The sequence below is a fragment of the Macaca mulatta genome, chromosome X (genome assembly GCF_049350105.2).
Source record: "Macaca mulatta isolate MMU2019108-1 chromosome X, T2T-MMU8v2.0, whole genome shotgun sequence".
Lineage (NCBI taxonomy): Eukaryota > Metazoa > Chordata > Mammalia > Primates > Cercopithecidae > Macaca > Macaca mulatta.
This window is the reverse complement of record NC_133426.1, coordinates 85,525,879-85,551,643: the sequence shown is the minus strand read 5'-3', so window position 1 is coordinate 85,551,643 and position 25,765 is coordinate 85,525,879. Positions and strand designations below refer to the sequence as shown.

The following is a 25,765-nucleotide window of genomic DNA, read 5'->3' as shown; positions in this document are numbered from 1 at the left end:
ATACTTTGAACAGTAAAGGATTTCATCACCGTCATCCTTTACTTAAGTTGTTAGAATTATTTTATCATACAGAAATACGTCACTGGGGCCAAGTGCAGGGGCTCATACTTGTAACTCCAGAACTTTGGGAGGCCAAGATTGGGAGATTGCTCAAGGCCAGGAGTTCCAGACAAGTCAAAACCCTGTCTCCACAAAGAAAGTACAAAAAGTAGCCTTGCATGGTGGTGCGTATCTATAGTCCCAGCTCTTTGGGAGGCTGAGGTAGGAGAGTCATCTGAGCCCGAGGGGATCAAGTCTGCAGTGAGCTGTGATCATGCCACTGCATTTCAGCCAAGGTAGTAGGGTGAGACCCTGTCTCAAAAAAAAGTCATTTATTTATAAGAAATATCTGGTAACATGTGATTGACTTATAAGAAATACTTGAATCTCATCTGCCAAGTAAAGCTGAAAAAATTTTTAGCTAAATAATAATAACAATATTAAAGCCTTTCATCATTGCTGAGAATGTAGATAAAATCTTATTTTCTGCCCTAAGTAGCGTGACATTTTGTAAAAGCTTTTTAAAGAAACAAATATTACGTCAGGAAGTAGGAAAGGAGTTGATGGGCATTTTTGACTTGGTGAGACATTTGCATATATTTTAGGTTTCCAGTGAGGTAGTATTTATGCTATCCAAGACACAACTGAGTCTGAATTGGCAACCCTGGCTCCCACGGTGGGAACAAGTCATGCTTTTGCATGACCCACATAATTGAAACTGATAATGGTTAAATTTTAGTTTCCTCACTAGATAACTAAATTTAGTGAACTTCTTGACCCATAACCAAGTTTCCAGAGTCTATACAGACTTGATTTTGGCTAATATCTTGCATATCTGATTATTTGTCAGGAGCTCTGTCTGCATCTTGATCTCTGGCTGCTGCTAATGCAGCTGTTGCTGCAAAGTAAAGTGATGCCTCTGGAACACACTCTTTGTTAATCTTTCCAAGACTATACCAGAAGAACCCACTTTAATTTTCAGCTCTCAGATAGCCCTTTGTTATATGACAAACATTAGTAATATTCAAGCCACTAATTACTGCATTCCTTTTCAGGATTCACATACTATGACATACTGTATGTATTTATCTTCCTCATGCTCTCACCTTAGTTGATCAACCGCATGTGCCTGTTTCTGTCAGACAAGATACCCTAAAATCTTCACTCCTTTCTCAAATCTGGAATCTCCTACACCTCAGGACCTCCTGGATACTCTCTCTTGTCTAATGAACTGGCTGCATTGTTGCTCTGATACTCAATACAGCACATACACTTCTAGTATATGGCCAGGTCTTTCTTAATCTTGTATTACAGCATCTAGCATCAATTTGCACTTTGATTTTTGTTTGTTTGTTTGTTTTGTTTTGTTTTGTTTTCTATGAGCACAGTAGGAAAAACTCTTTCCTATTATTGGAAGGAAACAGTGGTAAAGCCCAGCAACTCAAGGTCTGTTACAATATTAGGGCCTTTGGGGGAAACCTGAAGTGTGCCTGATATTGAGAGATTCTTGAATGCTCTCAAAATGAAATCTTTTAATATTTCCCAATGAATAATGAATTCCCAATGAATAAGAGACCTGGATTCTACCTTTGTCTCTGTCACAGACACACAGTGGTACTTGACCCAGTCACTTCACCTCTATGAGTCTCATTTTTTCCAACTGCACAATGTACACTATAAACCTACTTTACTTTCCAAAGCATAAAAGTCTCAGATGTTTGCCATTGCTCTGAAAGTGACCAGAGCTGAATCTGTTTCTGACAATTTCTTATTCTCTGACTAGGGATCTGGAGACTGATTCTTGAGACCTATAGCATACAAAGAAGGTTTTGGGTGGGGAGTCACTTTAATGGGCAAGGGAAGAGGTACCTACTGTGCCCCACTTTTATCAAGATTGGGTGGAAATCAGGAAAAGGAGTTTACTTCCCTTTTTGGTTCTGGGTAGCTCATTGGTGCCAAAGTATCTATGAGCAGAATGCAGGTGTGTTTCTTTGTCCTCTTCCTTTCAGTTACCTAGTACAAAGGGCCATAATAAAGTGCATTCATTCCTAGGGGTCTTCGGGTGAAATTCAGTGAGATATTGGGAGCAGTCTATGACTCACTTTGTGTTTATTCATCTTTACATTATTCGGCATCATATTAATCTGGCCCCAACAAAATAGATACACTAGATAGTTCCTATCTCATACACATATTATTACAAACATAGCAAAGTAGAGCAGTACACGTGTTCACAAGTGCAAAGCACATTATCTGTAATTAAAAGTATATCCTCCTTGAACACAAACTTCTTGGCATACCCAAATGTTTGCTAGTGTGACTGGTATAATCTTGCCCTGGGTGGAAGAACTTTAATCCTCTCTATAAGTTTAATGTTTTTGTGTTTATATCTGATATTTACAGAAGCTAAAGGAAAAATGAAATACTCTTTGCTGAATGATCCAAAGCTCTCTAAAGCATATAGTTCTGCTTATTGAATAAAATTATAACTTTTTCTTTTATGAAAAATTTTGAACAGTATAAAATAAAGTCCATGTACATTACTGTTGACAGGAGAGGATGGAGCAGGAAAGTTATTTGAGATTTAATCATGGGTCATGTTGTAACACATCCCTCCTCATTTCTATCTCTCTCTCACATAGGAATTCATGAGTTTTTTCTTTTAGTCTCTGAATGCAGTTCCTAGCAGTTACACACCATTTATAGTGTCATCATATGGTTTAAAGTCCAAAGGCACCGTCCTAAACATTTCCTCTTGGAGCACAAAAAGGAGACAACATGCAAACAAGGAAATAATTTCACTTACATTTTGTCAAAGTCAATTTTGAGTATCTAGAAATGTAAATTAAATTCAAAATCATTTTAACCGTTGTTGATTTTTTAATGTGCTGATTACTTACTTTCGTAGATAGAGCTTATCTATGAAAAACAGAGCAACTGTGCCTGTTATCTTTCTTATTTCCCCTTTCTCTCATTATAAACACGTTTTCTTAAACGTGTTTGAAAGCAGAATCTTTATATCTATCATTAATTACAACAATTAACTTTTACAGGGAAAATAAGTAACTTACACAAGCTGATAGGAACATGCATTTATATTAGCTAAGGTCCTGAAATATTATATCTCTCATTTTTCAAATAATCACTCATTTTGAAAAGGACACAAAGTTAACCAGTTTAATTATGCAGCAGATAAAAATAGCACCCCCAAAGAGTTATAGCAAAGAGTAGATAAAAATTATCCTGCACCTTTATGTAAGCAACTCTACTTAATACAAATGGGTTAAATTGCAAATGTTCATAGGACTATTTTATTCAATATCAATTGAGCTAAACACATTATTAAAAATATCTCCATGTCAAACTTAAATTTTCCCAAGTTTAAAGTTGCCTCCCTCCTCTGGCAGCCCATCATACACTTGTTTTTGTTTCTTCAAATACCAAGGAAATGACATTTAAGGATGGTCCAAGCTCATTATATCCATAACCATCCTTAGACTTGACAAGTTATACAGATCTTTGTGTGAAGAGTCCAGTTCTAGATATTAAGGGAAAAATGCACAGATGAGAGCTAATTATGCATAAATAATTAGAACCTACCATTTCAGTTTCTTTCTGTTTTCTTCAGAGATCTCCAAAGAATTCATGTGACGCCCACTCCAACAAGGATGCTACTGATCTGTGCATCAATTTAAGCTCCCTGTTCTGAAAATGACCAATCCAATTCTCCTTCACTAGCCAAAGAAAGAAAGAAAGAAAGAAAGAAAGAAAGAAAGAAAGAAAGAAAGAAAGAAAGAAAGAAAGAAAGAGGAAGAAAGAGAGAAAGAAAAGGAAAGGAGAGGAAGGAAGGAAGGAAGGAAGGAAGGAAGGAAGGAAGGAAGGAAGGAAGGAAGGAAGGAGTGAATACGGGAGAGAAGGAGGGAGGGAAGAAAATAAATAAAAGTAAAAATAATACAAAATAAAAGAAAGCCAAAAGAAAAATTATGAAAGCAAAAGGAAAAAAATAAAATAAAATTATCAGGAATATCTAACCACTATCATGTTGAACATAGTAGTAAGATGTCAGAGTGAAATATGCAAGCCACTCTCTGTGTACACTGAACATTTCCGTTTTCCAGGGGGCAGCCAGCGTGCTCTTTTGCTTTCATTCTCTCCGCCCCCGCCCACCCCCGTTAATGATGCAGGGCTACACTACAGGCTGCATGTAGAGCCTGCAAAGCTTCACACTTAGGAAAAGAAATTCTTCTTTCTATTTCTAGGGCCACAGTTCATTGTCTTCTGTGGTTGCACTCAGCTTTGAGCTCATGATAACACACAGCCTATTTGCCTATTGAGTCCTTTGCTGAAGCTAGGAGCCCTCGAGTTGCTTCCATAGATAGTGGACCACCGCAGTCTTAGGGTGATCCTTTCTCACAGCCTCTCACTTGCATTCAGTTACCAAAGCGAAAATTCTCAAGAATGTTCCCTAGAAAGCTGCCAATAGAAGAGGTAAAGGTGAGCATGATCTCTGCCTAGGGCATTCTTGAATACACAAACCTCTAAAATTCTCACATTGAATTAAATACCGCACTCCTTAAGAGGAATCTGGAGCTATAATCCACCTTCCACTTCCTGTCCACCCACTTCCCATTGCCCTCAGAGTCCCTGTTACCAAGAAATGCAGGTAAATCTCCATTTCTTCTTAGTAGTTAGGCAGGATCCAATGAAAAGAGGTTGGTTTTCTGCAGCCCAGACCCATTGCCACAGGCTCTTGAAGATGGTATTCCAAGGAGTCACAGAGTTCCAGACCCCTGAGACCAGTGCCACACTGTATTAGGCACTTAACACCCCCCTTCCCCACTCCCAAAGGTAGATGAACAGGAAGCAACTTGAGGTAATACCCATGACTTGGGTAATATCTCTACATCAGAGTAAAGGGACTTTTCACATAGGCCATGGAAGAAGAAAATATGTTATTGCAGGTCCAGTCTCATGCCAGGACATACCTGTGTGGTACATTATAGGGAATACCTGGAGGGCTCTCCACCTCAAAATATCACCTCCACTTTGCCTGAAACACCAATATTCTAGAGGCAAGAATTTATTTCTTCCTTAGGTCTTGATTTTAAAATTCTCATTCTCCTAGAAATACACTTACTTGAAAATGTTGGTATGAATGAGTTTAGAACTGTAAAGGTAGGAGTACATGTTGAGAACAGGATATAAAGGAAAACTGAAGAGATCCAAGGATAGGAAAACTGAACTGCCAAAAGCAAAATAACGATTTTGTCATAGGCTAGCTTTAGTGAGAATTGTCTTGAGCAACTGGAGAAAAATATAAGGGGAAAAAGGGTTTTTGTTTTTGTTTGTTTGTTTTGTTGTTGTTGTTGTTGTTGTTTTAGGACAGCTTCTTGCTCTTTCACCCAGACTGAGGTGAAATGGCCCGATCTTGGCTCACTGCAACCTCTACCTCCTGGGTTCAAGCAATTCTCATCCCTCAGCCATCTGAGTAGCTTGGGATTACAGGCATGTGCCACTACTCCTGGCTAATTTTTGTATTTTTAGTAGAGATGGGTTTTCACCATGTTGACCAGGCTGGTGTTGAACTCCTGGCCTCAAGTGGTCCACCTGCTTCAGCCTCCCAAAGTGCTGGGATTATAAGCATGAGCCACTGAGTCCGGTCAAAGAGTAAATTAATCTAAATGTGTATTGGGCCAGACACATTTACAACAGACAGAAATATATTGCCCTGGCATTGTCTTCTGATTCTGTGTTTTGGGGTCTGGCAGATGATGTGGGTAATACTATGTTTGTTTGTTTATAGAAATATTTTTTCGACCTCCTTTAGTGTGTCTAGAGTTTATTGTGATGCGCTCTTTCCTCACACAGCCTTAGCTCCATTCAGCAAACATATATTGAATAACTCTTACGTGTAGAGCAGTGGATCAAATTCAACTGGGGAGGTGAGATAAAGGACAGAGTGGCAGAGGGCTGATGGCACTTAGGATACCATGTCCCAGCAACTCTTTAGAATCCAATTAAGCAGATAAGATATATATATATATATATATGCAATTGCCCCCAAATATAAGGCAACATGAATATAATAAGGGCCTAAGAACGTCATATCTAGTGCTGTAAGATTTCAGAGAAGTCAAGGATCTCAGAGAACTATAGTAATGGGTACAATTTTATTATAGAAGTTAGGCAAGTCTTCCAGGAGAAGAAGGGTTTGGGCTGCGCCTATTAAGAACCACAAGATTTTAGTAAGTAAAGAACAGAAATATTATTTGTATTTCTTAAAACCCATAGCTCTTGATGTGTTTTACTGGCTCACCTCTTGGTATCCTCATTTTCCTCCTGCTTGCTTCCACCAAATAAGCTTTGGATGCAGGCATGTCTTTCTCCTTTTGTGCAACACATCTTTTGAATTTTCAGCCTCAGATAGAACTCACAGGAGCCAAACTTCTTGTGTTTTGAAATAAAACACCCAGTAGTCAAATTCCCTGAGTGATACTCTCTTATCTTCTCTATTTACATCAGGAAACTTGAGCCTGACTAGAAGCAAAGGAAATAATCCTACAGGAACTTCTGAACTTTCACTCCAAATTTATTCAGTTATAACATATCAGAGTTGAAGGGGATATGAGTGATGTTATAGTCTAAGCTCTCATTTTAAAGATGAAGAAAGTAAGAAAGAAGGAACCCAGTTCAAGTCTTATAGTTAATTAATGATAAAGTTGGGATCTGAAGCAGGATTTTTTGACTCTCAAGAGAATGTTTTTACCAAAATCGTTTCCATCTGGCCAATGTCTCATGGCATCTATGAAACAGGTGACTTATTTGTAGTTACATTACTTGTGGCAAGGGTTTTTCTTTAGTTACGGAGGCAAGGTCAAATATTAAGTGGATTCAAAAACTATACTTCATGACTCTGCATATATATATGTATATATATGTATATATATTTGTGTATATATATGTGTGTGTATATATAAATATGAAGGAGACGTTTTGACTCATTTAGATCTTCTTAAAAGATCTAGAAAAAGAAAAAGAAGAAAAAGGTTAAGTCTTCTTAATTAAGAATAGAGACCCAGATAATTATTTTATTCTTTCCCTGTAGAGCAACTCCAAAATATAAAATATATTAAAGTGGAAGCAAAGTAAAATTTCAGCTCTTAATATTGGTTTGAGGAAATAATTTCCTTTATAATGAATGTTTCATTATTATTTAATGTTTACCTTGTGATTCTAAAATTACTAGGTCTCAAGTTGACTTCTTTGTTACACTGTAAATAAAAGATTACATGGTACAGCATAGATTATGATTAATGTAATTTTTCTAAACAAATTCATACCATCAGGCCTACAATTTTAAATACAAGGGATCCTCCCATTCCAAGAATTTTTAATATTTTTAATAGTTATGATTTAATCATGACTAAAATTTATTTAGCATTCTGTAATATGCAAAGTGCTTTATGTCTGGCTATGCAATTACGTAGAATTAACTCATCAACATCAATAAAATATAAGAGTGCTACAATTAAAGAATTAAAAAACATTTTAAAGATCAGATATTCAAATTATTTTGGGTGGGAGTTATGAGTTAAAGTACTAATTGTATTCTTTCCTTGTTTAAGTAACATATTTTTTTGTGAATGACAAAGGTATTTTATGGCCTGAGAGTTGGCAATGTGCCAGGCATTGTGTTTGATATGAATGTGTTTTACAATCATTTTATTTATTCATCAAAACAATGCTATATTTTAGATTTAGTTCTGACCCCATTTTATAGTTGAAAAAACAGGCTCAGAGATGTTAAGTAACTTTCCCCAAATTACACAACTTTGATAGTAAAAAAAAAAAAAAATGCTCAGTATGGATTTGGAGTTTTGAAATTAAGGAGATTTCAAGCCAAAAATGTCACTGCCAATACTCAGGTTACAGTGATACCTTTGGTAAAGTGCAATATTGCAACAGAATTTTATTAATCATTATTTTTTTAAAAATCAGAAAATAAAGGAGGAACTTATTAACATAGATTCAGCGAATTCACAGGGCTAAGAGAAAAATCCCCAGGCTTGGGATGATGCGGTTATGGCAGCATTAGAGAGATCCTGTATTACTCAGTACCACAATTTCAAGCAGTTACAGGGTAGACCACCTGGTAAACTCCTTCCTACCTTGCCAAAGTTTTCAGTTCTATCTGCTACCAGTATGTTTTGTTTTCCCTTAAGGGATAGTCTCTGAATTGATTACAGAAGATGGTGGGAAACAGAATTTATTTTGCAGAAATACACTAAGTCTAGGAGCAAAGTGAAGGGGAATAAGTGGAAAGTTGTTTCTATACCAGATAAATGCTCCAGTGTCCAAACGCAAAACACCACTTTACTCAAGATCATGATTCTTTGCAAAACCAATGTAGTAAATTTTAACTTGCTAATTGAATTTCTATTTTTTTTTTTTGCAAAAGATAAAGGAAGGAATTAATGGTTCAAAATACAGTGCCCAAAATAAAAATTAATGATGTGACTGTATGTTAGGGCAAGTTTGCAGCCTGAAAGGAACCTAATATATTATTGGAAAAATGTCCAGAATATATTATACTAAAAATTATAGTTTAGGTGCAAATGAACACTGGATTTTCCAATCGAAAGTAATACTCAGGGGAATAGAGTAAAGGAGTGTTGTTTGGATATACATACTAAGACAAAAATCCAAGCCAGGAATGGTTTTATTTTTATTGATTTTAAGTCCTTACAGTTAGCAACAAGCAGAACTTGGTGATAGGAGATTCAGCTAGAACCCACAAAAGTCACTTTATACAGCCTGCATTCCTGTATGCACACGTGGACAAGGCCCTACAGAGAAAGAAACACTGTTATGAATAGACAGAGTGGAAGGTCATCTGTCACACACAATAAAATACTCAATGCAAGTGTTATAACCCACAAAAACCCACTCACATACCTGCCACTGGTTTGAAAAGCTAATATTTCAAGTGTGTTCTTTTTGACTATTCCCCTTCTGTGCCCTTTTTGCAGAAGTAAACTCTGTTGGGAAGGGTAAATGTGTAGCCTCAAATTCCTCATTAAGATTTTATTTTATTAGTAGTTAGTGTAACTTTATCAGGTAAATCCACTCTCAGTAGAGACCCTGACAATTTCAGTACAATTAACAAGAAAGGAATACTAAAGAGAAATGAGAAGAGTATGGAGAAGTATTTACCACACAATTTTTCTTAAGCCAAACATGCTGACCACATTAGAGACTTGTGGAATATTGGAAGTAAAAGGATTCTTAGACATCTTACTGGGCATAGGTTTTTACTGGTTAGCCTTGCGTACATTTCAGACGGTCCTTGAATCCCTGAAAGCATTTATGAAATCTGTGTGCACTCTTATGTGCATTTTTCTTAAGACAAAGTTCATAGTTTTAATCAGATTCTTAAAGGAGTCTGGGATCAAAAACATGTTAAGCGTCACTGGACTAATGAACATTGCCACCTCAGACTCTCTGCTATCAGGAAGTGCAACCTGGCAGGAAGGGCCTAGCATAAGGGTTTTCAGATAGTAACCCCCCGAATAGTTACAAACCGCTGATCTGTCCAACTTCCTCATTTTACAGGTGATGAAATTGAAGTCCAGACAGTTACAAACTTTGTCCAAATATGGCATAATCAGAGTTAGTTCAGTGTTAATTATTTTGAGAGATGATCTCTCATATGTACATCTTTCTAATTGCCTTGATATTTCTTCTGAGAGTCACCGTCGGTGCTAAAGTGAGTACTTCTTGTTTTAGAGGCAGGCTTATGATGATACTTTCAGACCTGAGTAAAGGCAGGAGAGGATGGGTGATAAAAAAGGAAAGAAAATATTGACTGCATTGGCTATATCCATGATATTTAACGCCGAGACCAGATCGGTCGGGGAGACCCTAACCCAGCAGCGCTAGAGGAATTAAAGACACACACACAGAAATATAGGGATGTGAAGTGGGAAATCAGAGGTCTCACAGCCTTCAGAGCTGAGAGCCCTGAACAGAGATTTACCCACATATTTATTAACAGCAAACCAGCCATTAGCATTGTTTCTATAGGTATTAAATTAACTAAAAGTATCCCTTATGGGAAACGAAGGGATGGGCCAAATTAAATGAATAGGTTGAGCTAGTTAACTGCAGCAGGAACATGCCCTTAAAGACATGGATCACTCATGCTGTTTTTTGTGGCTTAAGAATGCATATAAGCAGTTTTCTGCCCTGGGGGTTCCAGGTGTTCCTTGCCCTCATTCCCACAAACCCACAACCTTCCCCCTTGGGCGTTAGAGCCATTATGAACATGTCACAGTGCTGCAGAGATTTTTTTTATGGCCAGATTTGGGGCCAGTTTATGGCCGGATTCTGGGGGACTTGCTCTCAACAATTTAATGTAATTTTAAGCTTAAAAATCTCAAATTGTACAAAAATGAGTGTGTGTGTGCATGTGTGTGTGAAACAGAAACTCCGTGTATGTATTTTACTAAAAAAGATTCTATTGCTACCATAATCTTCTTTATAGTACATGATCCAAAAAAAGTTAGAAATTACTGACCTTATTTTAAGATAACTAAGTCCCAGAGAGAAGACACCCACTCATTTTCTATAGCTTGGAAGTGGAAAAGTCAAGACTAGAACCCAATCTCTCAAATTTGGTTTGGTTGTATTTACGTTGTCCCAGACAGTCTCTTTCTTCACTACCATATCTCTCTAAATAGTATACATTTTGGCCTTTCCCCTATTTAATATTTGGGAAAGGATCTGATCAGATGTCCTTAAGACTAGGGACATCATTGACAAAATACAGAAAGGAGTTTTTAAATAATAAAGGATTTTAAAATGAGGAATATTTTTAAAGGGCTTATTTAAAAAGTCTTTTCTGTATTTAGTCTATGGTGTCTCTAGCCCTTTCTGTGCAGGGAAGTCTTCTGAGCTCTAAATCATTCCACTGATATATTTTCAAATAACTCTAACCACTATTGCTGGGGTAAAAAGTTTAAGCTACACAGGTTAGGTTTTTAATTATAGACACTCTAAAATGAACTCTATTTAATTTAGACAGAAAGTGATTAATTAAAGATGATTAGATAAATCACCAAATCTCTAGGAGAGACAAAGAACCAAGCTTAAATGTCACTCAGACAGAAACAACTTAGCCAAGATCAATGCCCAGTCATACCATGAGAGTATTCTAGCAAAAACACTAGTATAGTCAATATCCACCATTCAATACTTATGACATTTGGGAATGCATGTAATAGTTTTCCCAGATTCTCTAAAGGAATGAAATGACTCACTCATAATTATTTCCAGAATATTCAATCTTCCCATAATGGCTCCAGCCTCATATTGCTTTCTTCCATCTCCAGGTATCATAAATATTTCTTCACTTGACCAAACCTGAGTAACTTGATTATATGGCAGATGCATATATATATATATGTATTTTGTATCCATGTAATGTATATTTTAGTTTTTCTGACTTAATAGTACAAGAAGCCAACCTAGAAAGGTGTTGAAATGAGTGTTGGGGACCCAGTATAGAATGTTTTCCATGAGAGCTAAGATTGGTCAACTCTACTTTACACTGCAGCATGTAACAGGGGCTAGGATTAGTGGGAGAATAAGAAAATCTTTCAAGAAAGAATTTAAAATCAAAATTGACTTGTTGAGAACCTTAGGGAACTCCTCAACCATCTACCTTCATAGTGAATTGGTCTGATAGAAAACTTTTTGGAATTTTAGCTTAATAGGATTAATAAAATAAATATTCAAAAAGGTAAATTAACTTAAAGCCACGTCTGCAGTCCTTAAATTGGAATATCTGTTTTTATAAATAATTGTCTGTACTTCTGCATGTGCCCACAAAGAATTGATTATGTCCGCTGGGTGAGGGGGCTCACGCCTGTAATCCCAGCATTTTGGGATGCCGAGGTGGGCGGATCACGAGGTCAAGATATAGAGACCATCCTGCCCAACATGGTGAAACCCCTTCTCTATTAACAATACAAAAATTAGCTCAGTGTGGTGAGGCATGCCTGTAGACCTAGCTATTCAGGAGGCTGAGGCAGGAGAATCACCTGAACCCAGGAGGCAGAGGCAGAGTTTGCAGTGAGCCGAGATCACACCACTAAACTCTAGCCTGGTGACAGAGACACCACTAAACTCCAGCCTGGTGACAGAGCAAGACTCCATCTCAAAACAAACAAACAAACTAAAACAAAACAACAACAACAACAAAACCAGAATTGGCTATGTCAGGAATGTAAGAGATGAAAGAGGCAAAACCCCACCAACTCATGAATGCTTGCCTGGTCCTGTTTCAAAAGTACAGTGAGGTAAAAATAAATTAACAGAAGAAATAGAATGAGGATAGATAATTGGGGGCTATGTATGAAGGGAATACAAAAAGACTGAGAATTGAGGAAAAAGAAAGAAGAAAAGATGAATTAATGGTGGAGATGGTGAACAGATCCATTTTAGCCAGAGTGAAGAATAAGAGAGGTTCATAGGCAACATTCTCTGTATCTGTGCAGAACTCTGAAAAGGGACAGATATTCTTGGATGATTAAGGAGGTAGAGCTGACCGTAGGCTACAGTGTATTGATTTTTCCACCTTGTACCCTAGCTCTGACTTAAAGGGTCAGAGATCAGTATATTTTAAAGATGCTTTTTTTGGGACATATGGAGGTGAAGTATTTTATAGGTATAGTCTCCGTATATTAGTTAAATACAGTAGAAAATCAAGAATGATCAGGAATAAGCAATTCTTCCTTGGGTTAGAGAACTGGGCTAAGTTGGTTCTATTGCTCCCTTCTAATCTCAAGGGTTTACTGAAGCTCCTTTTTTGGGGGGAAAAGGAAACTAATTTGAAACTTTCGATTAGAGTAAAATAATCTCACCCAAAACAGCTGTTTATATTTCAAGTCTTTTGTGCACATCACCAGTCTCCATCTTTAAAATCTGGAATGCATCTACATGTTTTGAGCACATTTTCCCAGTGTTTTTGCTTTGGAAATTATACTCAGCAAGAGATGATATCTTTGATGTTGACCTGCTTTCTAATTTTTAGTAGATCAAAGCTACTTGAAACCATTTATCAACATTTATTAGCATTTACCATTTTATTTTTGTTTCCCGTCACCTAATAAACAAAGGTCATGTCTAGAGACCCAGATAGAGCACAAACTCAGTTCTTTTCTGTTAGCCCGACAAGATGCTAGTCCCACAGTAGTAACTAAGATGCTCCCCTTACCCCATGTAGGAAATAGCTGAGTCCAAGGTTTCCCATCCCAAAAGGCCATAGTTTCTGTCAAGTTATTAATCAGCTATTCAATAGGGGAGCTCCAAACCATCTGCCAATTTATGGAGCCTCCCCATGTATCCATCTCATCACTGTTCTTTTTGTTCTGTTTTCTATATGTCTTCTGTGAGAGAAAAAAAATAGTAGGCACTCTAATTCACAGGGATTATTATTACATTGACCCAGTCATCCTTTGACCAATCCCAGATTTCAGTCAGGACTCTTTCATATTCAAGTGACTGAAATCCAATTCAAATTGCGTTTACCAAACAAAAATATGTTGGCTCATCTACCTAAGAATTTCAGGACTTCAAGCATTGCTGGATTCAGGTGCTCAAACAATGAAAACTGAAATATGTTTCTTGTCATATCTTGTCTCTTATTTCCTCTGTCCAATAACCCTACAAGACAGCAGATTACTATACTCTCTTTATACATGAGGAAAATTAAGCACAAAGCATTTAAATGCTTAGAGGACTCTTCAAGGTGATAGCTAAGTAAGGTATGTATTAGATACTTCCCATCTTTTCAGACCTACATTTTATTATGGAGCAACCAGCTGCACACAGATATAAGCTGACAACACTGTGTCTCAATTATACCATGGGTCTCATTTTTTGCCTCCGTATTTCTCTGTGCTACAAGAAAGGCCTACCAGCAAACTTGGAACTGTGATGGAGTTTGGTAAGTTGTATCATTGCAGATCCAGCAGGATCTTAACAAGGGCTGGCTACAGTAAAATCGACTTTAAATAAGAAAAATGTCTTACTTGACTCTCATATCAAAAAAAAAAAAAAGTGAACGATCACTTAAAAACAGGAGAGATGTGGGTAAGCAGTATCACATGTAAAAAAGATTGATAAATTACAGCTGACTCTTAGCTCAAGCTCAGTGAAAAATGATCAGTAGCCACCAAAACCCACAAAAAACTAAATATTACCTTAGTGTGCATTAATGAAAGCAAACTGTCTAGAACAGTGGAGGTAATAGTTCTATCCTATTCTGATATAATCAGACCACTCCTAAAATAGCTTACGAAGTTCAGGCAGCTACATTTCAGGAGAGAATACAATAAGAAAGCATCAAAAATGGTTAAAAAAAAAGTATTGACAAGATAAAATAGTTGAAAAAAACTGAGGATGTTTAGTGTGTAGAAGAGAAGAATATGGGAGTTTTGAATGGAGCATATCATAATTACCTATAAATAATTCAGTGTCTGTTAGACAAAATAATAATAATACCTTATTGAGTAAATACTATACATCAGCTACAGAGCCAAGTCCCTTAATGTGAACAGATTTATCAACACAATCCTAAAGGGAAGAATTATAAGCTGTGTATGCAAACTCCCAAAAGACATATACTTGCTGAATGTAAGAAAGACCATTCAAATTATTATTTTTGTCAAAAGCTATTAATAACAAGGACAGCATAGGCAAGCAAATACTTGTCCTTCTCATGAACATATGAAAACAGAAGCTAGAGTATTTATGATTGGGATTGCTATGGACTGAATTGTGTGTCCCTCCCCCAAATTCATTATGTTGAAACACTAACCCTCAATGTGACTGTATTTGGAGGTGGGGCCTTACAGGATGTGATAAAAGTTAAATGAGATCATAAGGGTGGGGTCCTAATGTGAAACAGCTGGTGGCCTCGTAATAAAAGGAAGAGGCACCAGAGCTTGCTTGCCTGCTCTCTCTCGTTCGCTTTCTCTCTCTCTCTTCCATGTGATGACGTGGTAAGAAGGCAACCATCTGCAAGCCAGGAAGAAAGCCCTCATCAGAAAATGAACCCTGCTGGGACATCGATATTGGACTTTCTGGCCTCCAGAACTTTGAGAGAATCAATTTCTGTTGTTTAAGCCACCCAGCCTGTGGTATTTTGCTACAGCAGCCTGAGCAGACTAAAATAGAAATATTATAGAAGAGATTTAAGTAAAGGAAGAAAATTTAGGCTACATCACATTCTCAAAATGTTTGAAAAATCTCTGGGGGATCCACAAAGGCAGGACTCCAGGCCATCAACTCACTGGGTTCCATGTTAAAATGTTTTACATAGATAATTTTTATGTAATATTTTATTTGAATAAATATTTTGAATAATCTTAAACTATTTGAAAAAATAGTTGAATTTATTAAACTTTTTTATCCTTTCCAAACTTGAAATCATATGGTCATATAGCACTGTGGCTAAAATTAAAGTGTCTGGAGTTCTACTTTATTCCAAACTTGATTCTGTTACTCATTAGCTCTTTGATCTTGGACAGGCAATTTAACACCTCAATGCCTTATTTTCCTCATTTGTAAAATGTAGATAATATAGAATCTACTTTAAGGTGATGTCATGAGGTATAAGCAAGTTAATATAAACAAAGCACTTAGCGAACTTTAATACATGTTAGTTATTATTAACATTATTATGTGAAAAGCTACAATGTTAGTGTATAGGAATTTACAAATTCACCCTGTGATTAGTTTCTCATTCTTCAGGTATCCATCACTAATATAATCTCTTTGCTACCATATACAGGGATCTCATCACCTTCCTTCTGAAAAGGACAAGACATGTATTTCAGTAGCACATGACTGTGAAGGAACTAAAATAGTTAGTAATTCTAATGCTGGATGTATCTTTATTGGGGAAAAGTAAGAAAATCTACTTTGCTTCACTTTCTGTATTTGTATATATTCACCAATGTGATGTGTCTTAGAAAGTACTAAAGAATTCCCTTCTCCAAACCATTTTCCTATCCCTGCCTATTATTCTTTCCTGTCCCACTAATTGGAATTCTATTACTTAGGTCAGGAACTGGTAAAGTATGACATACAAACCATATCTTGCCTTTATATACCATAAATAATATGTTTAGAGCATACAATTCAATTATGTTTACAATATTTACAGAGTGATGCAACTATCATAATAATGAAATTTTGGAACATGCACAGAAGGCTAAAAATAAACCACAAGCAGTCACTCCGTATTCCCCTCCCCTCCCCACTCCTGGACAACAACTAATATACTCTCTGTCTTTATAGATTTGTTTTTCCATTCTGAACATTCCATGTAAATGGAATCATACTATATGTTGCCTTTCTGTGACTGAATTATTTCACTTTTGTAATGTTTTCAAGGTTCATCCACATTGTATCATGTATCAGTACTTTGATATGTTTGTTGCCTAATAATATTCCATTTTATGGATAAACCATATTTCTTTACATCATTTGTCAGTACATGGATATTTGCATTGTTTTCACTTCTGAATTATTATGAATAAAGCTGCTGTGTTATGCCATTTTTGCATTGCTATAAATAAATACCTGAGGTTGGGTTATTTACAAAGAAAAGAGATTTATTCAGATCATGGTTCCTCAGACAGTACAAGAAGCATGGTGCCAGCATCTGCTTCTTGTGAGGGCCTCAGAAAGTTTATAATCATGGCAGAAGGTGAAGGAGGAGCAGGTTTCTCACATAGAAAGAATAAGAGCAAGGGTCAGGGAGGTGCCACACACTTTTAAACAAGCAAATCTCAAGTGAACTCATTTATCACCTAGGGGATGGTGCTAAGCCACTCATGAGGGATACACCCCCATTATCCAAACACTTCACATCACGCGCTACTTCCAACACTGGGGATTGTATCTCAACATGAGATTTGGAGGGGGCAAATATCCAAACCATATAATTCTGCCCCTGGCCTCCCAAATCTCATGTTCTTCTCACATTGCAAACTACAACAATCCTTTACCAATAGTGCCCCCAAAGTCCTAACTTGTTCCAATGTCAAGCATAAAGCCTAAGTCTCATCTGAGAATCAGCCCCTTCCACCTATGAGCCTGTAAAATCAATACAATATTTTTACTTCCAAGATACAATGGTGATACTGGCATTGGATAAACATTTCCATGTCAAAAGGGAGAAATCAGCCTAAAGAAAGGGGCAGTAGGCCCCATGCAAGTCCTAAACCCAGCAAGACAGTCATTAAATCCTAAAGCTCCAACATAATCCTTGACTCCAGACTGCATCCCTTGTTAGAGTTAAGTGTCTGTGGCTTTTAGAGGCAGAGGGTGCAAGCTGCTGGTGAATCTACCATTCTGGGGTCTGCAGGACAGTGACTCCCTTCCCACAACTCCACTAGGCAGTGCCCTTGTGGGTAGTCTCTGTGGGGGCTCCAGCCTCAAATTTATCTCCAACCTATGAGAGCACAACAAGGGCTGCAGCCTGCAAAGCTACAGAGGAGAAGCTGCCCAAGGACTTGGGAGCCTACCGGTTGCACTAGTGTGTCCTAGATGTTGGACATGGAGTCAAGGATTATGTTGGAGCTTTAAGATTTAATGGCTGTCATGCTGGGTTTAGTATTTCTGTCATTGCTCCACCTCTGTGACAAGCTTCTGCCTGAGCACCCAGGCTTTCTGATACATTCTCTCAAATATAGGTGGAAGCCACCACGGTTCCTTCATACTTGGCATTCTGAGCATCTGCACACTTAACACTATGTGGAAGCCACTAACGCTTATGGCTTGTGCCCTCTAAAGCAGTGTCCTGAGTTGTACCTCAGGTATTTTGAGCTATGGCTGGAGCTGAAGCAGCAGGGATACAGGGTGCAGCCTCCTGTGGTGGTGCCCCAGGACTGTTCAACAAAACCATTCTTTTCTCCTAGGCCTCTGAGTCTGTGATGGGAGGAGTTGCCTGATAGATCTCTGAAATGCATTTGAGACCCTTATCCCATTGTCTTGGCTATCAGTACTTGGCTCTGTTTTTGTCATGCTAATCTATCTAGCAAGTGGTTGCTCCACAATCTACTTAGACTTTTCTCCTGAAAACAGGCTTTTTTTTTTTTTCCCTACCACATGACTAGGCTGCAAATTTTTCAAACTTTTATGCTCTGCTTCCCTGTTAAATAGAAGCTCCAAATTTAAGTCGTTTTTTGCTCCCACATCTGAACTTAGACTGTTACAAGAAGTTAGACCACATTTTGAAAATTTTACTGCTTAGAAATTTATTCCACCAGACACCCTAACTCATCACTCTTAAGTTCAAATTTCCACAGATCCCTAGGGTATGGACAACAGTGCAGCCAAAATCTTTGCTAAGGCATAATAAAGGTGATCTTTGCTCCACTTCCTAATAAGTTTCTCATTTCCATCTGAGACCTCATCAGCTTGGACTTCACTGTCGATCGACTGTCAGCATTTTGCTCACAATCATTTGACCAGACTCTAAGATGTCCCAAACTTTCCCTCAGCTTCTTGTATTCTTCTCAGCCCTCCAATCTTTTCCAACTGCAGCCCTTTACCCAGTTCCAAAGCCACTTCCACATTTTCAGTTATCCTCATAACAACATTCCATGCCTGGTACAAATTTTCTGTGCTGGGCCATTTTTGTGTTGCAATAAAGAGATACTACAGAAAAGAGGTTTCATTGGCTTGTGGTTCTACAGATAATAAAAGAAGTGCGGTGCCAGCATCTGCTTCTGGTGGGGGCTTCAGGAAGCTTACAAGCTTGGGGGAAGGCAAAGGCGGAGCAGTCATCTCATATGATGAGAGCAGGACCAAGAGAGAGAGTGGGGAGGTACCACACACTTTTAAACAACCAGACCTTGAGTGAACTCACTCATCATCAAGGGGATGACACTACACCATTTGTAAGGGATACAGCCCCATGATTCAAACACCTTCCACTAGGTCCCACCTCCAACACTGGAAATTACATTTTAACATGAGATTTTTAAGGGACAAATATCCAAACCATATCAGCTTCTATAAACATTTATTTGTGTATGAGATTTTACATGACTATGTTTTCACTCACTTAATGATGGGAAAATGTTCTCAGAAATATGTCCTTAGGCGATTTCATCATTGTGCAAAACTCATGAAGTATACTTACACAAACCTAGATGGTATATCTGATTTGTTTTATGCGACCACCAGAGCAGGCGCCAGAGAAAAGGCAAGTAGGCAAGGTAAAAAGAAACTTTATTAGCTAGCCAATGTGAAGGAAGAAAGGGCGAGGTTCACCGGTCTCAGGCGGTGGAGGCCGAGGAAGTCACTCCCACATTCTCGGGTGAGGTTCCTAGGTCCGCATATGAGGAGGGACCGAGGAAGTTCACTCCGGCATTCTAGGGCGAGGTTCCTAGGTCCGCATATGAGGAGGGGCCAAGGAAGTTCGTGCGGCACACCTGCGGGGAGCAGCTTTTCTGTCTAAGGCTTGGGAGTGGGAGGGCAATAGGCGGGACACCGGCATGTTGGGGGCGTTCTGTAGGTGCCACCAGGTAAGTTTTGGTTTCCTCCATCGGACGCCATGTTGCACCTGCGCAGTTGGTCTGTATTTTTCCCGGGCGCGGGCTGCATTTTCCCGTGCTGGGGTAAGTTGGTGATGAAGAACCCAGAAATGCGCCATCTTAGTCGTCTTTGTCCTCTCCCCCTGTCCAGACAATATCCTACTACACAACTAGGTTATATGGTATAATCTATTGCTTTTAGGCTATAAACCTGTACAGCATGTTACTGTGCTCAATACTGTAGGCAATTGTAATGAAATGGAGAGTATCTGTGTATCTAAACACAGAAAACGTACAGTAAAAATATGGTATAAAAGATGTCACACCTCTATAGGGCACTTACCATTCATAGAACTTGGAGGCGTAGAAGTTGCTCTGGGTGAGTCAGTTAGTGGTAAGTGAATGTGAAGGCCTAGGATATTATCATACACTACTGTAGTTTATATGAACTGTATATTTGGGCTACACTAAATTTATTCAAAATATTTTTTCTTCAATAAGTTAACCTTAACTTACTGTAACTTTTTTACTTTACAGACTTTTTAATTTTTAAACATTTTGACTGTTTTGTAATAACACTTAGCTTAAAATACGAACACATTGTACAGCTATACAAAATTATTTTCTTTCTTTATGTCCTTTGTCTATAGGCTTTTTTTTCTATTCTTGTTATTATTTTCTTTTTTACTTTTCAAACTTTTGTTAAAAACTAAAGTCACAAAACATGCACATTAGCTTGGACCTCAAAAAGGTCAAGATCATCAGTATTATTGTCTTCAATCTCCACCTTTTGTCCCACTGGAAGGTCTTTAGGGACAATAACATGCATGGAGCTGTCATCTCCTATGATAACAATGCCTTCTTCTGGAATACCTCTGAAAGTACCTGCCTGAAGCTGTCTTACAGTTAATCATTTTTCTAAGTAGAGGTATATGCTAAAATAAAGACAGTATATACATCCTAAAATGAGTAGAATATATATATTAATCATAAAACAGTCATCTGTTATAATTATTAAATATTATATAATTTACATAATTGTATGTGCTATACTTTTATATGACTGGCAGAGCAGTAGGTTTGTTTACACTAGCATCACTGAAAACATGAGTAATGCATTGCACTATGATGTTAGGGTGCCTATAATGTCACCACGTGATAGGAATTTTCAGCTCTATTATAATCTTATGAGAATACATTCACATATGTTGTCTATTGTTGACTGAAATATTATTATGTGGTTCATGATTGTATATAAAAAGGTGGAATTGCTGGATCCTATGTGTTAAACCTTTAACCTCTTGAAGAATTGGCAGACTCTTTGCCAAAGTAACTGCACTGTTAAACAATCCCTCCCATAATATATAAGGGATCCAGTTATTCCAGATCCTTGTTAACACTTGTTGTCTCTCTTTTGCATTATAGTCATCCTAGTGAGGGAGAACTGGTACCTTCTTATGTCTAGATTTGCATTTTCCCCAGTGGTTAGTAATACTGAGCATAATTTCATTTGGGTATTGGTTATTTGTTTATCTGTACTAGAGAAATGTCTATAAATGTTCTTTGCCAAATTTTTATCCATTTGCTTGTCTTTTTCTCTTGAATTATAGGAATTCTTTATATATTCTGGATATAAGACATGTAGGAGGTATATAATTTGTAAATGTGTTCCCCCAGTGTATGAATTATCTTTTTGTTTTCTTGATTGTGCCCCTTGACATTTAAAGATTTTTCATTCTGATAATGTCCAACTTGTCAGTGTTCTCTTTTATCATTTATACCTTCCTCTCTTGTAACCAAGAAGATATTAAACAAAATCATGATATATTGCTATGTTTTCTGCTAAGACTTTATAGTGTTAGCTATTACGTTTAGGTCTATGATCCATTTTTATTTCATTTGTTTATATCTAATACTTTTACATGTGAACATCCAGTTCTCTCAGCACCATTTGTTTAAAAGGGCTATTTTTCTGCAGTAAATTGTCTTGTCCATAGATGTACAGGTTATGTCCAAACTCTTGAACCTATTTCATTGACTAATATGTCTATCCCTGTGCCAGTGACACATTGTCTTGATGGCTATTGCTTTCTATTAAGTTTTGAAACCTCGAATTGTGAGTTCTCCAAATTCACTCTTCATTTTCATGATCATGGATGACTTTTCTTTATTTAATTTACCTATACCTTTTTTCATGATATTTTGCAGTTTTCAGTGCACTTCTTTGTTAAATTTGCACTTCTTTGTTAAATTTATTCCCAAATTTCTTTATTGTTTTAAATGTTTTACAAATTATTCATATTATATAAATTGTATATAAATAATTATAAGTGAAATTGTATTCTTAATTTCATTTCTAGATTGTTAATTGCTAGAGCATAGAAGTATAATTAATTTATGTATAATGAACTTGTATAAGGCAATCTTGCTGAACTGGTTTCTTATAACAGTTAGAACTATTATTACCTCTAATAATTTTGTAGTAGATTCTTTTTCTTTGTACAGGTTTTGTCAATTGCGAATACGGTTTTTAAAATTTTTAATTTTTATTTTGGGTTTGGAGGCTCATGTGAAGATTTGTTACATAGATAAACGCATGTCATGGAGGTTTGTTGTACATATTATTTCATCACACAGGTAGTAAGCCCAGTACCTAATACTTATATTATCTGCTCCTCTCCTTCCTCCAACTCTCAAGTAGAATACAGTGTCTTTTGTTTCCTTCTTTGTGTTCATAAGTTCTTATCATTTAGCTCCCAATTATAAGTGAGAACATGCGATATTTGGTTTTCTGTTCCTGCATTATTTTGCTAAGTGTAATAGCCTCCAGATCCATCAATGTTCCTGCAAAAGACATGATCTCATTATTGTTTTATGGCTGCATTTCAGGTTGTACATGTACCATATTTTCTTTCTCCAATTTGTCATTTTTGGGCATTTAGGTTGATTTAATTTCTTTACTACTGTGAATAGTGCTGCAGTGAATATTCAGATGCATGTGTCTTTATGGTGGAATGATTTATACATCCTTCTTTCTAATCTGGATGACTTTTCTTTTTTTTTTCCTATTTTCTTTGACTAGGACCTCCAGGATAATGTTGAATATAAGTGGTGAGAGTGGACGTCCATATCTTGTTCCCAGTCTTGGGGGAATGACATTCATACTTTCACCCTTTCATCATGAATATAATTTTAGCTGTGAGTTTTTTTTTAATGTTCTTTAACGTGTAGAGAAAATGTCTTCTATTTGGTTGGGCATTTTTGTCTTAGTAAGGTATTGGATTTTGTCAAATGATTTTTTTGTGTGTCTATTGAGATGTTTATGTGTTTTTCCCTTCAATTGATATAATATATAACATTGATTTTCAGATGTTAAAACAATCTTCCTTTCTGGGATAAATTATATTTGTTAATAGCTTATAATCTATTTTATATTTTTTGAAATTCATCTGTGTCTATATTTATAAAGAATATCAGTTCGTTGTTTTATTTTCTTGTGATATCTTCATCTGGCTTTGAATGCAGGGTAATGTTGGCCTCTTGGAATGGGTTGGGAAGTGCTTTCTTCTATTATTTGGAAGAGTGGGAAAAGGACTGGCATTAATTTTTTAAACATTTGATATAATTCGCCAGTGAAGCCATGATGTACTGAGCTTTGCTTTGTAAAAAGTTGTTGATTATTTTTATTTTTATTATTGTTATTATTATTAATTCACACTCTAACTTTGTTATATAGGTCTATGCAGAGTTTCTGTTTCTTCACAAGTCAGTTCTATAGTTTGTGTCTTGCTAGGAATGTTTCCATTTTATTGAAGTTATCTAATTTGTTTCTAATTTGCCATAGAGTTCTTCACAGTATGCTTTTATAATCCATTATATTTTCATAATTGATTGCATATTTTATCTGCAATTTTAGTAATTTCAGTCTTTTTTTGATTAGTATACATAAAAGTTTGTCAATTTTTATTTTTTCAAATAACCAACTTTTAGTGGCATTTATTTTCTCTATTGTTTTCCTATTCTTTCTTTTATTGATTTCCACTCCTACATTTCTAGTTTTCTTCCTCCTGATTGCTTTAGGTTTAGTTTGATCTTCTTTTTCACTGCCTTAAGGTGAAATATTAGGCTATTAATTTGAAAATGTTTTTACATATAGGAGCTTATGGCTATATATTTCCCTCCAAGCACTACTTTAGCTCCATCTCATAATTTTTGGCATGTTTGTGGGGTTGTTGTTTTATCTCTCATTCAACTCCAAGTAATTTCGATTTTTTTCATGTTATTTTTCTCTCTGACCCACTGGTTATTCACGAGTCTGTTGTTTAATTTATACATACGTTTAAATTTACAAAATGTTCTTCATTGTCTATTTATAAATGATTCCATTGTGATCAAAGTACATACTTTGTATAGTTTCAATAATTTTAAATTCACTGTGGTTTGGTGTGTGGCCAAGCACAGCTTTGTCCTGGAGAATATTCCATGCCTACCTGAAAAAAAAAGTTCTCTGCTGTTGTTTGTAGGAATTTTCTATAAATGTCTATTATCATGTTGCTGACATCTTCTATTTCTTTGTCGATATTTTTTTGCCTAATTCTTTTATCAGTTATTGAAAGGGGAGTATTAAAGTCTCCAACCATTATTCTTAAAATACCTATTTCTCTCTTCAATTCTTTCAGTTTATGTGACATGTAGTTTACAGTCTTCTTGTTAGATACAAATATCATAATTGTTATAGTTTACTGATGAATCGACCCTTTTCATCACTATGAATGTCCTTCTTTATCTTTAGTGACAATATTTATGTTAATGTCTGTTTTGTCTGATCTTAGTATAGCTCCCTAGCTCTTTTTTGGTTAATGACTTCTATGGTATACGTTTTTCCATTCCTTTACATTCAACCTATTTGTAGCTTTGAACTTAAAGTGTGTTTCCTGTAGACAGAATATATTGGGATTTTTTTTTCTATTTAATTAAATCTGCCAATCATTTTATTTTGATTAGATAGTTTAATCCATTTAAATTTAATGTTACATTGATATATTTGGATATTTGTTTGCAACTTACTAATATTTTCCATGTCTCCTGTATTTTTTGTATCTTTCTTTCTTTTAATACTATGTTTTGTATCAAATATTTCTGAATTTATCACTTTAATTATTTTACAGATTCTTAATGATTCTTACCTATATATATATATTTTAATTTATTTATTATTATTATACTTTAAGTTGTAGGGTACATGTGCATAACGTGCAGGTTTGTTACATATGTATACTTGTGCCATGTTGGTGTGCTGCACCCATCAACTCGTCATTTACATCAGGTATAACTCCCAATGCAATCCCTCCCCCCTCCCCCCTCAACATGATAGGCCCCGGTGTGTGATGTTCCCCTTCCTGAGTCCAAGTGATCTCATTGTTCAGTTCCCACCTATGAGTGAGAACATGCGGTGTTTGGTTTTCTGTTCTTGTGATAGTTTGCTAAGAATGATGGTTTCCAGCTGCATCCATGTCCCTACAAAGGACACAAACTCATCCTTTTTGATGGCTGCATAGTATTCCATGGTGTATATGTGCCACATTTTCTTAATCCAATCTGTCACTGATGGACATTTGGGTTGATTCCAAGTCTTTGCTATTGGGAATAGTGCTGCAATAAACATACGTGTGCATGTGTCTTTATAGCAGCATAATTTATAATCCTTTGGGTATATACCCAGTAATGGGATGGCTGGGTCATATGGTACATCCAGTTCTAGATCCTTGAGGAATCGCCATACTGTTTTCCATAATGGTTGAACTACTTTACAGTCCCACCAACAGTGTAAAAGTGTTCCTATTTCTCCACATCCTCTCCAGCACCTGTTGTTTCCTGACTTTTTAATGATCGCCATTCTAACTGGTGTGAGATGGTATCTCATTGTGGTTTTGATTTGCATTTCTCTGATGGCCAGTGATGATGAGCATTTTTTCATGTGTCTGTTGGCTGTATGAATGTCTTCTTTTGAGAAATGTCTGTTCATATCCTTTGCCCACTTTTTGATGGGGTTGTTTGTTTTTTTTTCTTGTAAATTTGTTTGAGTTCTTTGTAGGTTCTGGATATTAGCCCTT

The 25,765-nt window shown here is 36.6% G+C and overlaps 1 protein-coding gene across 1 annotated transcript in view; it reads right to left on the bottom strand.

The window, feature by feature from the left end:
- The window catches only part of GPR174 (G protein-coupled receptor 174), a 30,193-nt gene extending 26,037 nt beyond the window's left edge, over nt 1–4,156 (bottom strand). The window contains exon 1 of the mRNA XM_015127725.3: nt 3,640–4,156. The gene's annotated coding sequence lies outside the window, so the exon portion shown is untranslated. The remainder of the gene's footprint in view (nt 1–3,639) is intronic.
- Nucleotides 4,157–25,765: the final 21,609 nt, after the last annotated feature.